Below are 21917 nucleotides of genomic sequence, written 5' to 3' on the forward strand. Positions count from 1 at the left end.
TACTATTGTCTCATTGGAATACGCCCTTGATTTTGACTTTGTGCCTAAGACTTCTTCTTTTGTTAACTTCGTATTAAATCCGACGAGTCTATTTGTCCCTAGCACGTTGAACCAGTCAGGGAACATACCTTTTACGCACCTGCCGTCAATAAATAATCTGGCTGGGTAGCGTACCTGGACATTTCTTCTCTTCGATCTGGCATCCACTGCTTCTGTTGACTTGTACAGTGCCGATCTTGCTGTAGATATTTCTTTTGGGTATTGTCTATCAATTTTGAAGCCGCTGTTCTTCAGAAGGTATACTTTTCTCATGATCACTTCAGTGTCATTATAGTCCCTAAACCTTGCAATAAAGGACGTTTCTGGTCACTTCCATTTCTGTATGCTTGCGGGGACGTTCGTCCTAACAAATGTGCCCTCTCAATAAAGATATCTTCTGTGTTTATGTCTAACTCATTTTCCAAAAACGAAGTACTAAGTGTTTATTTCCGAATTTGTGCGTCAACCTTTCCGTTACTCCATAAAATATCAAATTGTTTCTCATGCTCCGTGCCTCAATGTCTATTGATTTATAGCACAATACCATTGACATATGCTCCTGTCTCTCACACATTTGTCCCATTTTGATAATTTTGTTTTCAAGTTCACTACAGTACTTGTTCACATTTTGAACGTCCCTCCTGCACGCGTTTTCTACATCACTTATCTTTTTAAAGTTTTTGTTTAACTGAGCGAATATACTGTTTAGTTTCTAATCAGTAGACAAGTTAGCAAAGCTTTCGCTGCTACTACTACTTGCCTTTTTTCTTTTATGTGTCACGGCTTGCCATTTCCCGCCATTTTCTTCATTGTCCGAAATCACAAAACGATTTTTAAGCGATATATCCTCACAAACGTCAAAATCCTCATCACCACTACTAATACCACTATATTCCTCACAACAGCTTTCCATTTTATGATAAATTGCACACAAAAAACCACTTTAAATCACTCGAAAATATATTTCTATTGTCCGTTATAGACTTTCACGTCCTGACCACCTGACCACTCATGCGCATATTTTGTATAACTGCAACCCTTTCTTGCTGACAAGGGAGTTGGATACAGCCATAGTGGAAGTTTTCTTGCTTATACACAATCTTTAAGAGCACTGCATACAAACGGGATAGGTACCGAGTATAACACAATCAACAGTTAGGTGCAATATGGAGTGGTTATTATCACTGCACACCAGTGTTTGTTTATTTTTTTCATCATAACGTCATAACACTGTGAACACGGGTGTGCTTTCTTAAATGTTAAGACTTTCGCATGCTGGACGTTTAAACTATGTCTAATACACACACAGTGAAACTTCAGTTGCTCCAGCATTAGAATAACCTGTCTTTTAAAAATAGGTCCTTGTTATATCATGGAATCAATCGACAAGACACACACGTACATATCACATGCACACACACGCACAAACTTGGTGCCACTTCAAACGCACTAGGGGGTATTAAGGAGTTCAAACCCATTGGAGTCTTATATTGAAACGGGTTAACTCGTACTCGTCTTTTTACATAAGTAGTAAAGTCTACCGTAAACAATTAATGTATTTAACAACAATTGACAACGTTTACATTTTCACATTCGTATGACAATTACAAACATTAAGGGTATAAATTTGCAAATACTTGAAGCGATGTTTAACCAATAACTTACACACGTGTGTGGATTTTTTTAAGGACATAATAAATGATGAAAAAACTGTCTTGGTTTGTAAGTTAAGTTTAAATAGATAACTATCTACAAGCCGTTTACACATGATAGAAATTAGAGGCAAGTTAATTTTATTGATTTATAAATGATAAAATTTCAGTCCGGGGACAAGCTGTTGCAGCCTACGAATGAATTAACGAACTTGCAAAACAATTTATACTGCGTTGTTTCTGAAACGAAATGGAGAAACTATATGAAACGTATTGTTCCTTGTGTGGTTTTGGAACTATGCAAATACGATGTTTGTAGAGAATGTGAAATTGTAACTCAAAACCTGATTCTTGCAATGGCTTCTTACGAGATACGTTGCTAATAGTAAAATGAGCTTGGAGCACTCAGATGTTCTTATTTTCTTGTTTCATAGAACAAAAACAAAATCAAGAAAGCCAGATGCGTATGAAAACAGTTTTTTCCATGTTACAAGTCAAACAAGTAACCAATACAGTCTTGATTAAAGTCTTAGGACTGTGTGTTTCAGCGCATGGTGCTCCTCATCCGATAACTGATACCTCTTCGTGCTCTCTTAAATCAAATAGTATAAATAATAACTTATATGTAATAATTATTAATTTGTATTTACAATATAAATGTATACATCTATTGTTAAGTAAGGAATTGATGTACAGAATGTTCTTTTCTTAATAGCGTTTAGGTATTAAATGTATACGTTCAAAGAATCCTATTAAAACTGAACAAAATATAGATCTTCGCATACTTTATGGACAATACACATTTATTTGGGGTGATGAAGTCTAGTACATGGTTTCACACAGCACAGATGTGAGGTGTGAGCAGGGGACATCGCACCAATGATAATCATAAGAATCAAGGCAAAAGGCTGCGCAATCCTCTGTGTTGTGGTCCCCTCCATCACCCGGCATGAAATCTGTTAGGAGCAAAATGAGTCCATCAAAAATAACACAAAGATTCCGCTTCGACATTTTTTATTTATCAAATTAGAAAAACAAAACGCAACAAACATAGCTTTGGTTGTTAATTCATGTCCGGATTTAGATTAATATATTTTGTATCCATGATTCAGCGGTTGCACGAAGTCATCATTGAGCATTGTCATAAACTAAATTTTGCACAACTGCCCGCTATTGAGCAACACTTTTAAAGCTGGCAAAATGTTGCTTCATTAATAAGCTCATGTGTAGTGCCTGTCGAAATATTCGTTTGTTTTTCTTTTACCTTTTAAGTGTTTACATATATCTGATGTGCGTATGCGTGTGTTAATGTTTTCTAGTAAATAAGATGTATTCTTAAATATATAATATAATCTGTTCTATGACCTGAATACCGTGTATACCGTTTAGTCAAGTAAAGGTGTGGGTAAAAACCTAAAACTAAAAACAACACGTGTAAGGAATAAGTCAGAATGCCCCCTACCTTCACTAACCTATAGACGAGGTTTATTAAGTTATGATTCTTAAAAAAAACATGTAAAAGGGTGGTATTAATTTAATTTCTGGTAAAATAAAAATTACTAAATAATGTATTATTACTATTATTAAGCTAATATAATATTACCCGGTACTGTAATATTATTTAGTGTAACATTTATTTAACCGATATTTAAAAAACAAACGTCGAATGTGTAATTTTTATAACTTTATATGGCACATTGCACAATCTTGCAATAATAAAGGAAATAACATTTAAAGGGGCCGTCCAACATATTGGTAGATTGACAAAATAAATAAAAAAGTTGTTTCAGATTCGCAAATTTTCGTTTTAGTTATGATATTTTTTAGGAAATAGTAATACCGACCATTTACCATGCTATTAAATATCTATTATATGCATCTTTTGATGATTTGAAAACCTGAAAATTATCAAGCGTCGTGCGACGCGAAACGATGGAAAAATTTGGAAAGTTCTGTTGTTGTCGTTTTATTTTGGGATACTACGAGGATTGCTTATATAGGTAAACAATACATCCGCTCTAAGCATGAGCATGGATGGTCGTTGTCATGTTGTCATATTGCCAAAATCTGATGAAAACTAGATATAGTAATACTTCTCCAAATCAAGTTTCTATATTAAACATTAATAATTGATAATATCGGAATATCGTTGTGACTAATTTTACACAATTCTTATTGTAGAACGTTTGCAAAACAAAATCCAATACATACAAGATCTTGAATAAATCATGGGTAAATCTTGTAGAAAATTCAAATGATAAGCTAGTAACAGTACGCTCTAGATAATGCCTGCAAATTTAGCTGCACTACACACACAGTTAATTGCGTGATCTGTGTTTAGTTGAGTTGGATGGAGTGTTCAATAATAGCTGTATCATCATGACCATCATTGTCGTCATAAAATACAACATATCCATACATTTTATTTAATGCACTAAGGGCCAAAAACGGACGCAGATTAAATTGGAAAACTATGTATATTATAATTATGAACAAAATAGCTTGAAATTTTGTTCTATCTGAAACCAGAAGGTTCATATGTGTTATAGTTAGTATGTAACATCGTGTAATTGCCCTCTACTCAGTCTGTTCAAATATTGCCAATGGGCGCGCCCCGGGGGTCACATGGTTAGCATTTCTGCTAACAAAACTCTAGAAGTCACATGTTTAGTCCAATCTTCATTAAACTTGGTCAGAACTGTTTGAAAAATAAATTGTTCCGGTTTTCAGAAGGCGTGCAGTTTTCCTTGTATGACTCAAATAAAATGGTATTAACACTCTAGAAGTCACATTCAGTTTCCAATCTTCATGAAACTTGGTCAAAACATTTATTTTTATGATATCTCAGCTGAGTTCGACAATACGCCCGTTGTGGAAAAATTTGCCGCCTGGGGGCAAGGCGGTTTTCCTAATAAGTAAAACCTTGTTTACACATTTTTCCATACATGAACCTTATAGTGAAACCTGTTAATACTCTGGAAGTCACATTGTCAAATTATTTGTGCCAATAAAAGCTCGGCCTAGGTTATGACTGGGTCATGTGAAAAAAAACACTAAGTGACTGCGTAAAATTAAAGAAAAAGCTTGTTAACATTTAGAAGTCACATTTCAAATAAAATCCACATGATACTTAGTCAGAACATTTGTTCTAACGATATCTCAGATTCGTTCCAAATTTAAAATGTGCCTAGAAATTCAATATTTATTCATAAAGAACTTTAATTATTTTGAACTCCACCATTCAGAAAAGATTAGTGTTTTAAGGCTCAGGTGAGCTCATTTGTGGCCATGGTCCTCTCGTTATGAAACACTATGTTTAGTCATTCAAAAATCACAGACTTATATGGGATGATACTTTCCACTTCTATGGAATTTCTCGTTGAAAAGAAGTCTTTTCTAAATGAAAATCCAGTCTATGTGAAAAGTATCGTTCCTGATTAGCCCGTGCGGACTTCATTCAGCCTGTTTTTTTCGAGACTGGCTCATATTTTTTTAGACATTCATTGCCAGTGATGCTTTGGCTGTTTCTTTACTTCAAAAGGCGTCTTTATGAATCCGCTATTGTTTCGTTGGCTGTTATGCTAACTTTTGTTGATTTCTTAAAATATACTGAACGTTTGATTATCAATGCCTGGATTCGTTTTATCGTCACTTGTCTTTGGTTCTATGTTGTAGTCAAGGGAACCTCGACATTTAATCATTAAAGAAGTTCCCATATAAAATCGTTCACTGAGCGAGCAAAATTCTTAACTCCCCAAGAAGAGAGTGTTTTATCAACCCCTTCTTTGTCAGTACCAGTAAATAAGTGTGCTGCAATTTAAGACTTCATTTAAAGTGTATATGATCCTCATTCTTAGAAAACTAGGCTTAATGTGCGTAAAGTGTCCTCCCAGTTTAGCATGTGCACTCCGCACAGGCTAGCTATGGACGTCACTTTCCGTTTTTATTTGTGAGCGTTAGCTCACAAATAGTGCAGACGCAATTTTGCAAATCAGTGTGGGCTTAGCTACGCTAGGAACCGTAACCCGTGACTGCCTGTGTGGATAACTGCAGTAAAATTAAGCAGACGACGAATGCTTAAAGCGTCTGCTCTAACCATCGCATCTGCCTGTTGTCACTGGTACACTACATAGTGTGTATTTAACAGCATGTAAGACAACGTTGGTCAGTCTAGTGTTTATCATTGAAATCTGTACATATTGGCTGCTTTCAGGGAAAACGGGGCTTAATGCATGTCAAATAAGATTAGCCTGTGCACGCTGATTAGCTGTATCAATGATTAAAAAACAAACACATCTCGACCTGTGTTTTAAGACACACTCTTTATAAATGTGAATGGGTTGTGGTTATTTCAAACTTGCGATATAAAAAGCTATAACATAATTTTAAAAACTGAATTGCGTCTAAGATTATACAACAGCGAACAAATTCAGTGCCTTCAGGGATTTGATTATGGATGTTTTCGTTTTAAGGAAGTGCCTTCTTACCGACAATTCAGTTTAAGGGGAAAGTGGCGTTCTTCATTGGCCTGAGCGGACTGAACAGGCTAATCTTGGTCAACACACTTGCAATAAGCCCATTTTTCCTAGAACGCGGAACATATTTTCCGGGCAGTTTTGTTTCGGTCTAATTTATGTAGGTGTGTAAACACATGAAGGTCAATCTTCGTTTCTTGATTCCGGAGTCAGACCAATCATTCATTACTGGCCAGAAAAGTCGGCTATCCACACCATCCGGTAAATACTTGTTTATAAGTCGCTATATTATGTCATTACATGAGTTTTACATTTATCGTGGTTAATCTTTTATTTATTTTTAGAATTATGCATCGGTTAACAACTTATCTAGTAGGATACCTTTGTTTATTAGGGTTTTTTTCTAGTTCAAAATCGCGTGGTTCCCATGTTGGTGAATTGCCCTGGACCTCTTCCCTTATGTTAACATAGAATTTGAAAAATTGCGCCTCGTGCGGGGAAAACGGGGCTTAATGCGTGTGCTTAAAGCGTCGCCCCGGATTAGCATGTGCAGTCCGCTAAGACTAATCTGGAACGACATTTTTCGCCTAAACTGGATTTTTGCTAAGAAGACCCTTCTAAACCCCAACACCCCCCAAAATAATAAAAAATATATAAAAAACGGAAAGTGTCGTCCTTTTTTAGCCTGTGCGTTTTACCAGAGCGAGGCTAATTAATTTATTGTAGACGATCCACACCACACATTATGCACACCACGTTGGGAGATATTTGCTGTTTACAGACAGTGATTTCGTGCTTAAACTATCAACGCATCACAAATCTCTGTCGTTTTCTGACCTCGGACCAGATAACTCAGATGAACTGTTTACTGCATGCTATAAAAATGTATTTGTATTTTCCTTAGTGTATTTTGTTCACGCAACATATAATTCGCGTAACGTAATTTCTGTGTAATCATCATTATGGCAATGTTGACATTATGTTTATGATATTAAATAAGTGTATTCAGCTCTGTTTAAATCTGTACGCTGCAAAAAAAAACATTCGGGTGTCCACGTGTCTCTTTATTCTGGAACGTATTCACCAACCCATTCTACTACTTAATCATAAAGAGTATACCTAAACCCAAGAAAAATACGTCCAGCGTTAGAATATTGAGAAGCTAACACTGGTGATAATGTCCAAAACATAATTTTCTATATAAAGATTGATTTAGATAGAGGCAGTTAATGTCAAGTTTGACTCAAAACTGAGGCGATTCTTGAATATTCAAATTGAAAGATTATTCTTTATGTTAAGACTTATACAGGTCCAAAATTGCTAAAGCTTTTTGATAAAAATAATTATTAGTTTAATTGCGGATAGTGTACACGTATGAATAATGTCTATTTCAACTCAATGTCGCCGACCTTCAGATAAAGATTTTACCAAGTACACATTCGACAAGGAATACAATTGTTGTATTTTAGCCTTGCTATGTGAACGGGGGGGGGGGGGGGGGAGGGGTTAATGCATGTGCGTCAAGTGTCGTCCCAGATTATCCTGTTCAGTACGCACAGGCTTATCAGGGACGTCACTTTCCGCTTTCATATTTTTTTTTTAAAGTTTCCTCTTATTATTAGCGAAAATCCAGTTTAAGCGGAAAGTGGCATCCCTGATTAGCCTGTGCGGACAGGCTAATCAGGGAGTACACTAAACGCACATGCATCAAAGCCCCTTTTCACAGAGCGAGGCTCATTTGATGTTACAGGAAATGCCATGATCCGCAGTCACCTCGGTTACGAAAGAACAATCAGTCCTTGAGCGCAGTGGAATACGAGAAGCTGTTACTGAGTGCTGATAACTTTATTAAGAACGCTTGCCTTGTTAAAGTTGACAACTTTTAATACAAGTTTGATCGAATATCTGACATAATTTGTACTTGCGAATCTAGTATGTCTATAAACGGGAAATAATGTAAAAGTCCGCGGAAAGCTCATTTCGTTATATTTATTTAGAACTTTTTTAATGTCTACAAAATATAGATTGATTTAATGCAAGCTTATTTGCTAATTTTTATTTAAATCACTGCTATAAAATACAAAAACAGCCACTCTGGTTAAGACACTATACTTTACTTTGTCCAATGTTGTTATTACGTCGACGTCAAACAACCATGTTACCTTGACGATGGTCGCTCTTAATCCTGCTCAATGTGCTCCACGTTAAACAGAAAATATTTTCCATAACGCTCACTCCACGACTATACGGATTGATTTTGATTTTATCATAGCTCAAACATTATAATTTTGTAACAATAATAAAAATGTATGAAAGGTTGATCCAACCGGGTTTCGAACCGATTATTGAAATCAAAAGGCGTTACCACTCGATTAGCCGAAAACACACAAAAATATATTAATTATCTGAATTAATGTCATACGAATAAAATTGTATGACAAACCACATGTTAACCAAGCGTTTTATGTTCGTGATATTTCGTATAACTGCAACTTTTTCTTGCCTGAAAGGCTGTTTGATACAGCCAACGTAGAAGCTTTCTTGCTTAAACATAATGTATGAGGACGCTCCATATCCACAGGATAGGTACCGATTATGTACCCATCAACTGTCAAATGCACGATGGAGTTCTTGTTCTTACTGCACACCAACACCGTGTCACCAGGCCCTACAAAGGCACCACGTGGTTCCTTAATGTTCTCATCAGTGACTGCCCTAGATGTGCCATTCACCGTGTCGTACATGTACACTGTGTGAGCAATCCTGTCAGTCAGTACCAACGTGTTCTTAGGTACACTTACTTTGACCTTGTTTATATGTTTTCCTATGAAAAACAATGTTTTTAAGATCAGACTCGATAACATCATTAGGCAACAGTGATATGATTTTAGCAGGAATCGGATAGTCATTCGTACTTACAACAAGGTCTGAAGACGTTACACAGCATACAGAAGAGAACTGGGTTGATGGTAATTTCTCTGTTTATACTTATTGCATTGTCAGGACTAACAGAAAGCAGACTCAAAGTCTCGTTAGTCATTGTCACTGCGATATGAATTTCAGGCAACCAAGCAACATAATGTGGATATCTCTTGAACGTGTAAGGTGCTCCTAGTCTTTGCAGCCGCTCATCCAGTATGATGAATTTCTTGTTTTTGGCTGTCCAAGGCTACCAGTCTCCCGTCCGGCAGAATGTACAGTCCAGTGAAGAAAGGTTCCTCCTTAGCATCACTAGTCTTAGTGATATCTGCATACACGAGCAGCGCGAGGGTGATTGGTCGTAATTGAGATGACTTATTGTCTGCATTGTGGTCCGCTGTAAATATTAACAATTACACGCAAGTTTTGTCATATGAATAACATATCTCAAATACAATAGTACCGTTCCTTCAATACACCGCAAAAGCAGTGCACTTTAAACGACCACGTTTTTCGTACTCAATTTGGAAATGATGTAAATATTTTACGAGCTTCATCTCGGGTATCTTAGGCATAATGCTGTCCATAATTCAAACGTAATTATTATATATTCATGTAACATGATATTTATCTGCGTCTAATACTGTAAATGTTTCGTGTCATAATAATAATATAAATAATAATAACAATAAAATAGTGGCGTCTAGGAATCGTAACGCCCAACAATAACACACAAGGGTTTAAAATACGTTCTTTCATTTTACCTACCTCTTCGGAAATATTAGAGATGGATTTATTCACTTCAAGTTCTGACTGCTAACAATCAACAATAATAGAGTCAGTTTCAGATTCTATTTTCATCAAAGCTGGTTTCATAGCCTGAAACACCGTTTCTTTTGTTCCAAACACCGGTTCTTTTGTTTCACATATTTTGACTATTTCATCAATACTTGCACACTTCCGTTTTTGAATGCACAAGTAGTGCAGCAGAGTTCTGTGTGGTCTTCACAGTAATATTTCTATTTCCTTGCCGTGCTCCAGACAGACGTCCATACCTTTCATTTCCACCACCAAAGCCAATGAATTCATGTCAAGAATGCTGACCACGCCATGCCTCCCCGCTTTGTATATAAAAAACTGTTGCTCTTGTTGACGATTCGTTCCTAATAACGAAATATAATTATATCGCGTTTCACCATTTCCACGTGCAAAAAGGCGAAACGATACCTGCCCCACAACTATTTGTTTAGCACTTTATGTTAGTGTGCAACTGGATGATATTTGTTACAAACGGATATTTGAAATAGAAAGTAGAAATCTAATTGACACCTTAATTGCCAGCAGATCTATAAAATGGCAAGTGGCGGACAATGTTTACAGCCAATACAATTCAAGCGACATCCTCGATGACAGTGTGGTCGTACTATCATGTGAGCCATTCTAGGTTCTTACACCAGGAAAATATAATATAAAATAAAGTAACAATATGGCTCGCATGAATATTCCGTAGCGCAACCGCGCAATTGGCATGTTGCAGGCTACCTTCTCCACATGCTAAAGCGTCCGATCGTCAGGGATGAAATGATTTTATCGTGAGCTTGCACAAAATGTAGGCAAATGATCCACATGTGTATTTTTTAAATTAAAATCTTTATTTGTAACCGAGATATTCAAGTTAAAAAAAATTGAAATAAAAGTCACCATAGTAACCTTTGTGGGAGGATGACGAAACATCCCTAAAAGTTTTATTAAAAAAAAACTGCGCGACTTCAATGAGAAAGAAATGTGCTCACGTTGTAACAGCCAAGACAGGATACACATAATTCTAGCAGTCCAACAAGGCATGAAGTTGGAAGCAACTTAAAACATATTAAAAACACTTTGGGATTGAAAACTTCAGTTTGTCTGTTCCTTTCAAGAGTTGTGCAATAAAGCTGGGTTCCCACTGCCGATATGATCAACTCGATCAAGTCCAACCAAGCGGTCGGGTACTGGTCTGGTTCGGTCGGCATGAGTGGTCGTGGGCGGTCGAGTAGGTCGGCATTGGTCGGGCTTCCTACCCGATATTTTTGACATGTCAAAAAATATTGAGTAGCGGTCGAGTAGGAAATGGATCGTGTATTAGGCGAGTAGAAGATCGAGTTGATCGCGAAGCAATCGTGTGGCGATCGGATTAACATCTTTTACACGATCTGTACCCGATCCGCTCGACCTCTACCCGAGTTATTATAGATCGCAACACGACCCACTCGACCTCTATTCGATTTTATGTACAGATTTACTAGACTGCTACCCGACGGCTACTCGACCGTACACGATCACTTTCCGATTGCTATTCGATCATACACGATCTCTGTACCCGATCCGCTCGACCTCTACCCGAGTTATTTTAGATCGCTTTGTACGACTGTAGTACGACCATCACGATCTGGTCGTGTGAAGATCTGGTGGCGATCGAGCTGAGGTCCACTTGGTCGAGCTGAGATCGTATAAGGCTCGCGTATAGGTCGAGATGATCGAGCGGAAATCGGAAAGATGGTTGAGTGGACGTCGTGAATGAGTCGTGTGGGGGTCGTGTGTTATCGACAAGAGGTCGAGAAGAAGTCGTGTATACCCTTTTAAGTCGAGCTTGGTCGGGTATGGTCGGGAAATTTCAGTGATCGGGATTATCGAGTTGATCGGATCGACAGTGGGAACCCACCTTAAATGAACTTTCTCATTTTTAAACATTAAATAATTTAGTATAGGCAAATCAATTTCAAAACCGTTTTCTTAAAGGAACACCAAACCAAAACAAGACAGTCACCTTCCGATAACATTCCGTTTATCCGAAACAGCATGTATGCACCATTAATACACATGAATATAGAAAATCAATATAAACAAAGGATTCTTCTAATTTTTGCATGTATATACATGTTTCCAAATAAATCCCACAACCTCATGCAATATGCAATGATACAATTTATAATAATTTTCTACATTTTGTAGTACATAATATACAAAATGTTGCTGCTTTCACAAAAATCCTTTACAATGAAGGAATGATGCCTATTTGCACAAACTTAGTTAAACAAAAATGTGGCAAATAATTTAAAATCAACTAACTTATGTTTATTTCAAAATATTGACTGCAAGTAGTTTCAAATGACCAGAGTTTAGTTCACTATTTATTACTTATTACTTTTTGTTAGCAAACAAATAAAAAGTGAATGTTAAGACAATTCAAATGTAGTTAATCTCTTGAGAATGTTATGCTGAACAAGCAATTCTCATATCGACATTTTCTTTTTAAGCCATAATGAAAACAGACATTTGTTGAGAACGTTGAGTTAATTTGCATCATGTTGTTAAGTATTTGCTGCAAAACATTTGTTTTTGAATTCAAGAAACATGTCATAAATGGATTTCTTGACAGATGAAATAAAAATAAAACCCTAGTAAATGAATTAACAACTAAATATCAAACAAAAACAATATTTTAGTTTCCATACAGCACAAGTGTATGATAAAAGATTTCCATAAAATGTGTGTACCTCAAACAGATCAACAAATCAAAATAAAGGTCCCTATTATAAGTTTTAAGTTATTGAGTTAGGCGAGTGTACCATAGTTTGTAAGGTAGTTCATAATTTGAGTTGCATCATGAAGAAATGAGTGTAATGCCAGCTAGGGTAGCCATAGACCAGCCTGTTTAACTTTGATTTTCCTCCCAAATTTCACGCTGGTATCAATTTACAAGATTTTATCATAAAATAGAAACATTTCCATGAGCATTATTATAAAATGCAACATTAATGACAGATACAGACTTGTTTTCAATAAATGAATCACTGAATATTGAATACTATGACATAAGTATTAAAAGAATAAAGACTCCCTTATATTTAAACAACACAAAGTGCACAGATTTGTGTAAACAAGAGGCCCAAAGTCGCTCACCTGAGATAACAAGATATTATTAGGACAAATCTTCTGAGCAAGTTTCATGAAGATCGGAAAATAAATGTGGCCTCTAGAGTTTTAACAAGGTTTTACTATAGCCATATAAGGAAAAAAGCCCCGCCCCCTGGCGGCCATGTTTTTCAACCAACCGGCATCATTTTCGAAATCGTCCAAGATATTATTGGGATAAATCTTCTTACCAAGTTTCATGAAGATTGGACGATAAATGTAGCCTCTAGAGTGTTAACAAGATTTTATTATAGCCATTTATAGCCATATAAGGAAAAATGCCCCGCCCCTTCGCAGCCATGTTTTTCAAGCAAAGGTTACCATTTCTAAACTCATCCAAGATATCATTGGGACAAATCTTCTGAGCAAGTTTCATGAAGATCTGAAAATAAATGTCGCTTCCAGAGTGTTAACAAGGTTTTACTATAGCCATATAAGGCAAAATGCCCCGCATCCTGGCGGCCATGTTTTTCAACCAACCGACATCATTTTCAAACTCGTCCAAGATATTATTGGGATGAATCTTATGACCAAGTTTTATGAGGATCGGACAATAAATGTGGCCTCTAGATTGTTAACAAGATTTTGCTATAGCCATTTATAGCCATATAAGGAAAAATGCCCCGCCCCTTTGGTAGCCATGTTTTTCAAGCAAACGTAACCATTTTCGAACTCATCCAAGATATCATTGAAACCAATCTTCTGACCAAATTTCATGAAGATTGGACAATAAATGTGGCCTCTAGAGAGTGAACAAGGCAAATGTTGACGTCGCACAACGGACGACGGACAACGCACGACGGACAAAAGGCGATCACAAAGCTCACCGTGAGCACGGTAAGCTCAAGTGAGCTAAAAAGACAGCATTTCGATTCCTGGCAATTTTAAATTGTTTGTCTTATTAAATGCAACATCAAACAAGTGATCACATGTACAACCAAAATCACTTCTTATAAATGAGATATTCAAGTTTGAAAAGTGTTGCATTAGATAAGTCTGCGAGTGTGTGTTGCCTTACAAAAGTCTCCAAGTGCATAATATGTCATACAACACCATCAACCTTGGTTAGCAAATTACAATTTACCTGTCTAAATGAAGTGTTCATTTTAAGGTGTACATGTATACCATATTCAGGTGATTTTTCATAGGATACCTCAAAATTATAACCATAAAATAAAGGTGCTACAGTGGTATATAAGGTGCTTTTAAGCCTCTAGGATGGTTATGGTGAAAGATATCATTACAACAGTATAATTCTATCAATATATACCTTTTTAAAACATCATGAATGAACAATGCGTGTTGTTGGTGGGTACATGTATAAATTTTGGACACGGTGACTTCGGAATGTGGTCAAGAAAATCATCTCCCAAAAAGTGCAACTACAAAAGGGCCTGAAAGGCCCAAAGTTGTTCACCTGAGATTCAAAGGAACTGACCTGTTCTGTTCAGCCCAAGATGTCATGATAACAAAATGTTCTTACCAACTTTCATGACTAGTGAACATCCTGGCAGCCACGTTTTTCTACAGTCCAGAAACACTTTCATACACATACTAGATATCATTTAAACAAATATTCTGACCAAGTTCCATGAAGATTCATGAAGCCATATAAGAAAAAATGTCCAGCCCCCCTAGTGGCCATATTTTTTTAAGCGACTGGAACCATTTTCAAACCTGTCCAAGAAATCATTGGGAAAAATCTTCTGAAAATGTTTCATGATGCTCGGACAGTAATTATGGCTTCCTTCTAGAGTGTTAACAAGGTTTTATTATAGCTATATAAGCAAAAATGCCACTCCCCTTGGGGGCCATGTTTTTCCACCAACCAGAACCATTTTCGAACTCATCCAAGATATAATTGGGACAAATCGTCTGACCAACCTTCATGATGATCAGACAATAAATGTGGCCTCTAGAGTCTTAATAAGGTTTTACTAAAGCAATATATAGCCATATTAGGAAGAATGCACCGCCCCTTGGTGGCCATGTTCTAAAAACAACCGAAACCATATTCGATCTCATCCAAGATATCATTGGGACAAATCTTTTGACCAAGTTTCATAAAGATCGGAAAATATATATGGCCTCTAGAGTGTTAACATGGTTTTACTATTGCCATATAAGGAAAAATGCTCCGCCCCCTGGCGGAAATGTTTTTCAACCAACCGGCATCATTTTTGAACTCGTCCAACATATTATCGGAATAAATCTTCTGACCAAGTTTCTATAAATGTGGCCTCTAGAGTGTTAACAAGATTTTACAATAGCCATAAATGACCATTAAAGGAAAAATGCCCCGCCCCTTGACAGCCATGTTTTTCAAGCAAACGTAAACATTTTCGAACTCATCCAAGGTATTATTCAGACCAATCTTCTGACCAAATTTCATGAAGATTTGACAATAAATGTGGCCTCTAGAGTGTTAACAATGTTTTACTAAAGCCATATATAGCCATATAAGGAAAAATGCCCAGCCCCTTAGTGGCTATATTTTGAAAGCAAACAAAACCATTTTCGAACTCATCCAAGATATCATTGGGACAAAACTTCTCACCAAGTTTTATGAAGAACGGAAAATAAATGTGGCCTCTAGAGTGTTAATAAGGTTTTACCGAAGCCATATAAGGAAAAATGTCCCGCTCCCAGGCGGCGATGTTTTTCGACCAACTGGCATCATTTTTGAACTCGTCAAAGATATTGTTGAGATCAATCTTCTTACCAAGTTTAATGAAGATCAGAAATAAATGTGGCCCCTAAAGTGTTAACAAGATTTTACTATGGCCATATAAGGAAAAATGCCCCAAGCATTGGCAGCCATGTTTTTCAAGCAAACGCAACAATTTTCGAACTCATCCATGATATCATTGAGACAAATCTTCAGACGAAGTTTCATGAAGATCGGAAAATAAATGTAGACTCTAGAGTGTTTACAAGGTTTTACTATAGCCATTTAAGGAAAAATGCCCCGCCCCCTGGCGGCCATGTTTTTCAATTAAACGGCATCATTTTTAAACTTGTCCAATATATTATTGGGATGAATCTTCTGACCTCGTTTCATGCAGATCGGACAATAAATGTGGCCTCTAGAGTGTTAACAAGATTTTACTATAGCCATACAAAGCCATATAAGGAAAAATGCCCTTCCCCTTGGCAGCCATGTTTTTCAAGCAAACGTAACCATTTTGGAACTCATCCAAGTTATTATTGAGACCAATCCTTTGACTAAATTTTATGAAGATTGGACAATAAATGTGTCCTCTAGAGTGTTAACAAGGCAAATTTTAACGCCGCACGCCGCACGACCCATGACGCACAAAAGGCGATCACAAATGCTCACCATGAGCACATTGTGCTCTGACCAAGTTTAATGAAGATTGGTAAAAAATTGTGACTTAAAGAGTGTTAACAAGTTCTTTGAAAAGCCATATAAGGAAAAATGCCCCGCCCCCTGGTGGCCATATTTTTAAAACCAACTGGAACAATTTTTCAACTCGTCCAAGATATCATTGGGATAATTTCTTGAGACCAAGTTTCATGAAGATCAGACAATAAATGTGACCTCTAGAGTGTTAACAAGGTTGTATTATAGCCATATAGCCATATAAGGAACAAGAGGGCCAAGATGGCCCTGGTTAGCTTACTTTTTTTACAAGGCCTTATTCATTGCTTAGTTGAAAATGCAGTACTCTAGAGCATATTAGATTGGTTCTCTTCTGTTTACTTTTGCAGCGTGAGCATATGATTAATTCTGATTGAGAACTGTCTATTTGCATGGGGTTTTGCATGCAAACATTTGCAAGTAATGCTAATTCTACATGTGTTTACAATGTTTTTGTAAGATTTGGACCGCATGACCAAGAATTTGACCCCACATGACCAATGTCAAACTTTGCATAGATATCATCAAGAAAAACATCCTGGTCAAGTACCATCATCAGTGGACCAAAACTATGGCCTCTAGTGCGTTTACAAGGTATCATTGGGACAAATCGTCTGACCAAGTTTCATTAAGATCGGACAAGAAATGTGCAATCTAGAATGTTTACAAGGTTACTCTATAGCCAAATAAGTTACACTGCCCCGCCCACTGGCAACCATATTTTTCAACGGACCGGAACCACTTTTGAACTCAACCAAGATATCATTAAGACAACCATTTTCACAAAGTAACATGAAGATTGGGCATAAAATGTGACTTCTACAGTGTTTACAAGGTTTTCTTTTTTTTGACCAAGTGACCTAGTTTTCGACCTAGCATGACCCAGTTTCGAACTCAATCGAGGTATCTTTGGGACAAATCTTTTAAGTTTCATATGAAGATCGGACAAGAATTGTGGCCTCTAGAGTGTTTACAAGGTTTCTCAACAGCCAAATAAGGAAAACTGCCCCGCCTACTGGCGGCCATGTTTTTCAACGGACCGGAAACACTTTTGAACTCAACCAAGATATCATTTCGACAAACATTTCTACAAAGTTACATGAAGAATGTGCATGAAATATGATTTTTACAGTGTTTACAAGGTTTTTCTTTTTTAACCTAGTTTTTGACCCGGCATGACCCAGTTTCAAACTCGACCGAGATATCATTGGGACAAAAGCTTCTGACCAAATTTCAATTAGATCGGATAAGAAATGTGACCTCTAGAATGTATACAAGGTTTCTCAATAGTCAAATAAGGAAAACTGCCCCTCCCACTGGCGGCCATGTTTTTTAAACGAACCGGAACCACTTTTGTACTCAACCAACATATAATTAAGACACAAATTTTGATGAAGTTACATGGAGATTTGGCATGAAATGTGACTTCTACAGTGTTTACAAGGTTTTTCTTTTTGTTGACCTAGTGACCTAGTTTTTGACCCGGCACGACCCAGTTTTGAACTATACCGAGGTATCATTGGGACAATTCTTCTAAGTTTCATGAAGATCGGACAAGAAATGTGGCCTCTAGAGTGTTTGCAAGGTTCCTCAAGAGCCAAATAAGGAAACTGCCCCTCCCATTGGCGACCATCTTTTTTCAACGGACCGGAACCACTTTTTAACTCAACCAAGATATCATTAAGACGAACATATTGACAAAGTTACATGAAGATTGGACATGAAATGTGACTTCTACAGTGTATACAAGGTTTTTCTTTTTTTGACCTAGTGACCTAGTTTTTGACCCGGCATGACCCAGTTTCAATATGAACCGAGATATCATTGGGACAAAGCTTCTGACCAAGTTTCATTAAGATCAGACAATAAATGTGGCCTCTAGAGTGTTTACAAGTTTTTTGTTGTTGTTTTTTTTACCTTGTGACCTAGTTTTTGACCCGGCACGACTCAGTTTCGAACTTGACCGAGATATCATTGAGACAAAGCTTCTGACAAAGTTTCATGAAGATCGGACAAGAAATGTGGCCTCTGGTGTTGACGAACAAATGTGGACGAATGGACGGACAGACGACGGACAAAGACCGATCACAAAACGCTCACCTGAGCAATCAGGTGAGCTTAAAATGCAACGCCCACTTGTGCCTATGTTTTTCAACCAACCAAAACTATTTTTTAACTCATCTAAGATATCATTGGGACAAATCTTGTGACCAAGTTTCATGATGGTCGGACAATAAATGTGGCAGCAAGAGAGAAAAATGCCCCGCCCCCTGGTGTACATGTTTTTCAACCAACCCGAACCATTTTCAAACTCATCCAAGATATAATTAGGATGAATCTTCTGACCAAGTTTCATGAAGTGGAACAATAAATGTGGCCACTATAGAAATTTCGAAAGCCATATATAGCCATATAAGGAAGAATGCTACGCCCCCTGGTGGCCATGTTTTTAAAACAACTGGAAACACATATTTTCGAACTTGTCCAAGATATCATAGGGATAAATCTCCAGACCAAGTTTCATGATGATCGGAAAATAAATGTGACCTCTAGAGTGTAAACAAGGTTTTACTAAAGCCATATAAGGAAAAATACCCCGCCCCCTTGGCGGACATGTTTTTCAACCAACCGGAATCCTTTTCAAACTTATCCAAAATATCAGTAGGACAAATCTTCTGACCAAGTTTCATGAAGATTGGACAATAAATGTGGCCTCTAGAGTGCTTAAAAGGTTTTATTATAGCCCCTTGGCAGCCATGTTTTTCAAGTAAACGTAACCATTTTCGAACTCATCCAAAATATTATTGAGACCAATCCTCTGAAGATTTCATGAAGATTGGACAATAAATATAGCCTCTAGAGTGTTAACTAGGTTTTACTAAAGCCATATATAAAGCCATATAATGAAAAATGCCCCTTGGCAGCCATGTTTTTGAAGCAAACGTAACCATTTTCGAACTCATCCAAAATATCCTTGTGACCAATCGTCTAACCAAGTTTCACGAAGATCGGAAAATAAATGGCGGCCATGTTTTTCAACCAACCGATACCATTTTTAAACTTAATTAAGATATCATTTGGAAAAATCTTCTGACCAATTTCAAAAAATTAATGTGGCCTCTAGAGTGTTAACAAGGTTTTACTAAAGCCAGTTATAGCCATATAAGGCAAAATGCCCCGCCCCCTATTGGCCATGTTTTTAAAGCAACCCAAACCATTTTTCAACTTTTCCAAGATATCATTGGGACAAATCTTCTGACCAAGTTTCATGATGATCGGAAAATAAATGTGGCCTCTAGAGTGTTAACAAGGTTTTACTATAGCCCTATAAGGAAAAATGCCCCGCCCCCTGGTGGCCATGTTTTTCAACCAACCCAAACCATTTTCAAACTCGTCCAAGATATAATTGGGTAGAATCTTCTGACCAAGTTTCAATAAATGTGGCCTCTAGAGTGTTAATAAGGTTTTTCTATAGCCATATAAGGAAAAAATGCCTCGCCCCTTGGCAGCCATGTTTTTCAAGCAAACATAACCATTTTCGAACTCATCCAAGATGTCTTTAAGATCAAATTTCATGAAGATTCGACAATAAATATGGCCTCTATAGTATTAACAAGGCAAATGTTGACGCCGCACGACGGACGACGGACATAAGCCGATCACAAAAGCTCACCATGAGCAAATTGTGCTCAGGTGAGCTAAAAATTGGGTGCACGTTATACATGGTTGTGCGTAATAAATGATAAAGCACGGTATTCATAATTGTTATAGTACATTTAATATTCAAAAAGAAACATTTTGAAAAAACAATTGGCAAAAGATCTTACAATCAGTTTAAGTTACGGCTTGCTTTTTGTATTTGAATGAAAAAGGGAGCTTAAAGGGACTGTCAACCATAAATGACGGAAAAAGAAAATCTCTAAAATACCGTATTTTTTTCACAATTATTAGTTTATATTGATAAAAATTTCACGACTGGTATATTACATTACTTAAAAAAACGTTCATATTTTCAGTATATTCGGTAATAAAATTTCGCGATGTGAAATTGAAAGTACATCGCGAAAATAGGTGACATAACGATATACACACACACACACACACACAATAAAAAACGCAGGTTGATTGATCATTTTATATATAAAATATATACAATTCACTACGCATGCACAATTTGCATTCCTGGGTTTACCAAGTGACGATGATGATCAATTTACTGGCGTTATTTATAGTTAACTGGTAGTTACCTGGTAGACATACCCAGTAAAATTTATTACCGAATATACTGAAAATAAAAAAACTTTTTAAAAGTAATGTACTATACCAGTCGTGATATTTTAATCAATATAAACTAATAATTGTAAAAAATACGGTATTTAAAAACTTTTCTTTTCTTCGTCGTCATGGTTGACAGTCCCTTTAATGGTAAGTATGGCGCTAAAATAAAGAACATGACAAGAGGGCCTGAAATTGAGAGCGTTCCCCTATGCCTTAGGCTTTCAGTTCAATCGAGCTAAAATAAATAGGTTTAAAACCAATCAACAAACAAGCAGAAACAGCAGAAACAATTCCTTTTTGCAAACTCATTTCGCTCCTTGTTTAAAGTGTCCTCAGAAATGGCAAGATTTGCCTACAGATTACTATAATCATCTATGGTTACACAGTGCCTTGTATTTCTGCCTCCACTCCTGCTCTTTGGATTCCATATCCTTCTCCAGCATTCTTATCCTGAAATTCAAATATGGCACACTTCAGTCTTGGTTTCTTTGTAAAGTTGGGGCCGAAATTCGACCCCATTACCAATATCAAAAATTATACATTTTTACCTAATGGCAGCAAAAAAGTCCCAATTGTGGTTTCCACCGTTTTTTCTTATATATATATATTTATATAACGCAAGCAAAAATTATATTTTACACTGAACTTTGTTAGAGCTTGTTTTGCATGAGCAAACCTTTTGATTATAGTTCATTTCAATAAGCTGGCATCTGAGAGATATACGCTATGACCTTATATCGTCGAGTGACCCGAATCGACGCTGCCCTTATTCGACGCCATTTTTGATTTGCCTCTGTTTGATAGATAAGCGACATCCGTTGACGTCATACACTATCAGACTTTACGCTACGACGATTTTGCTAGAGTTGTTCTTCGTAATGTGGAAAATAGCTGGTTCAAAGGTAAGATATGGTTGATTGGTTTAAAATTGATGTATTTTTGTGTATTTTACGTAATGCAAAACTTTTGAACACATTACAGCAAATTTTCTTTGCAAATAAGACCGTGGGAAAATGCATCGGTATCGTCTGCGAAAGCTCACTATTTTCATGCATAAGTCACGTGACTCTCATGTGACAGAACATCGTATAAATAGACTAATTTTCACACTGGAAAAGTTGTACGCGTTAAATTTGATGTGAAGTCCGGATATTTTTTTTTGTTATGCGAAATATAATTGTAACTAGCAAGTGTTCATGTTGGTAATTGCATGTCAGG

At 36.8% G+C, this 21917-nt stretch overlaps 2 protein-coding genes across 3 annotated transcripts in view; one reads left to right on the forward strand and one right to left on the reverse strand.

Moving 5' to 3' along the window:
* The window catches only part of LOC127835190 (G2/mitotic-specific cyclin-B3-like), a 284803-nt gene that overhangs the window by 191743 nt on the left and 71143 nt on the right, over positions 1–21917 (forward strand). The gene's annotated exons all lie outside the window — the stretch shown is intronic.
* LOC127835189 (uncharacterized) overlaps positions 11893–21917 on the reverse strand; it is a 41037-nt gene continuing 31012 nt past the window's right edge. Inside the window, exon 9 of one of the 2 annotated variants that reach the window (XM_052361501.1) lies at positions 11893–21149. The gene's annotated coding sequence lies outside the window, so the exon portion shown is untranslated. The remainder of the gene's footprint in view (positions 21150–21917) is intronic. The other variant, XM_052361500.1, reaches the window with a different exon arrangement.

Source organism: Dreissena polymorpha, chromosome 6 (genome assembly GCF_020536995.1).
Source record: "Dreissena polymorpha isolate Duluth1 chromosome 6, UMN_Dpol_1.0, whole genome shotgun sequence".
NCBI classification, from domain to species: domain Eukaryota; kingdom Metazoa; phylum Mollusca; class Bivalvia; order Myida; family Dreissenidae; genus Dreissena; species Dreissena polymorpha.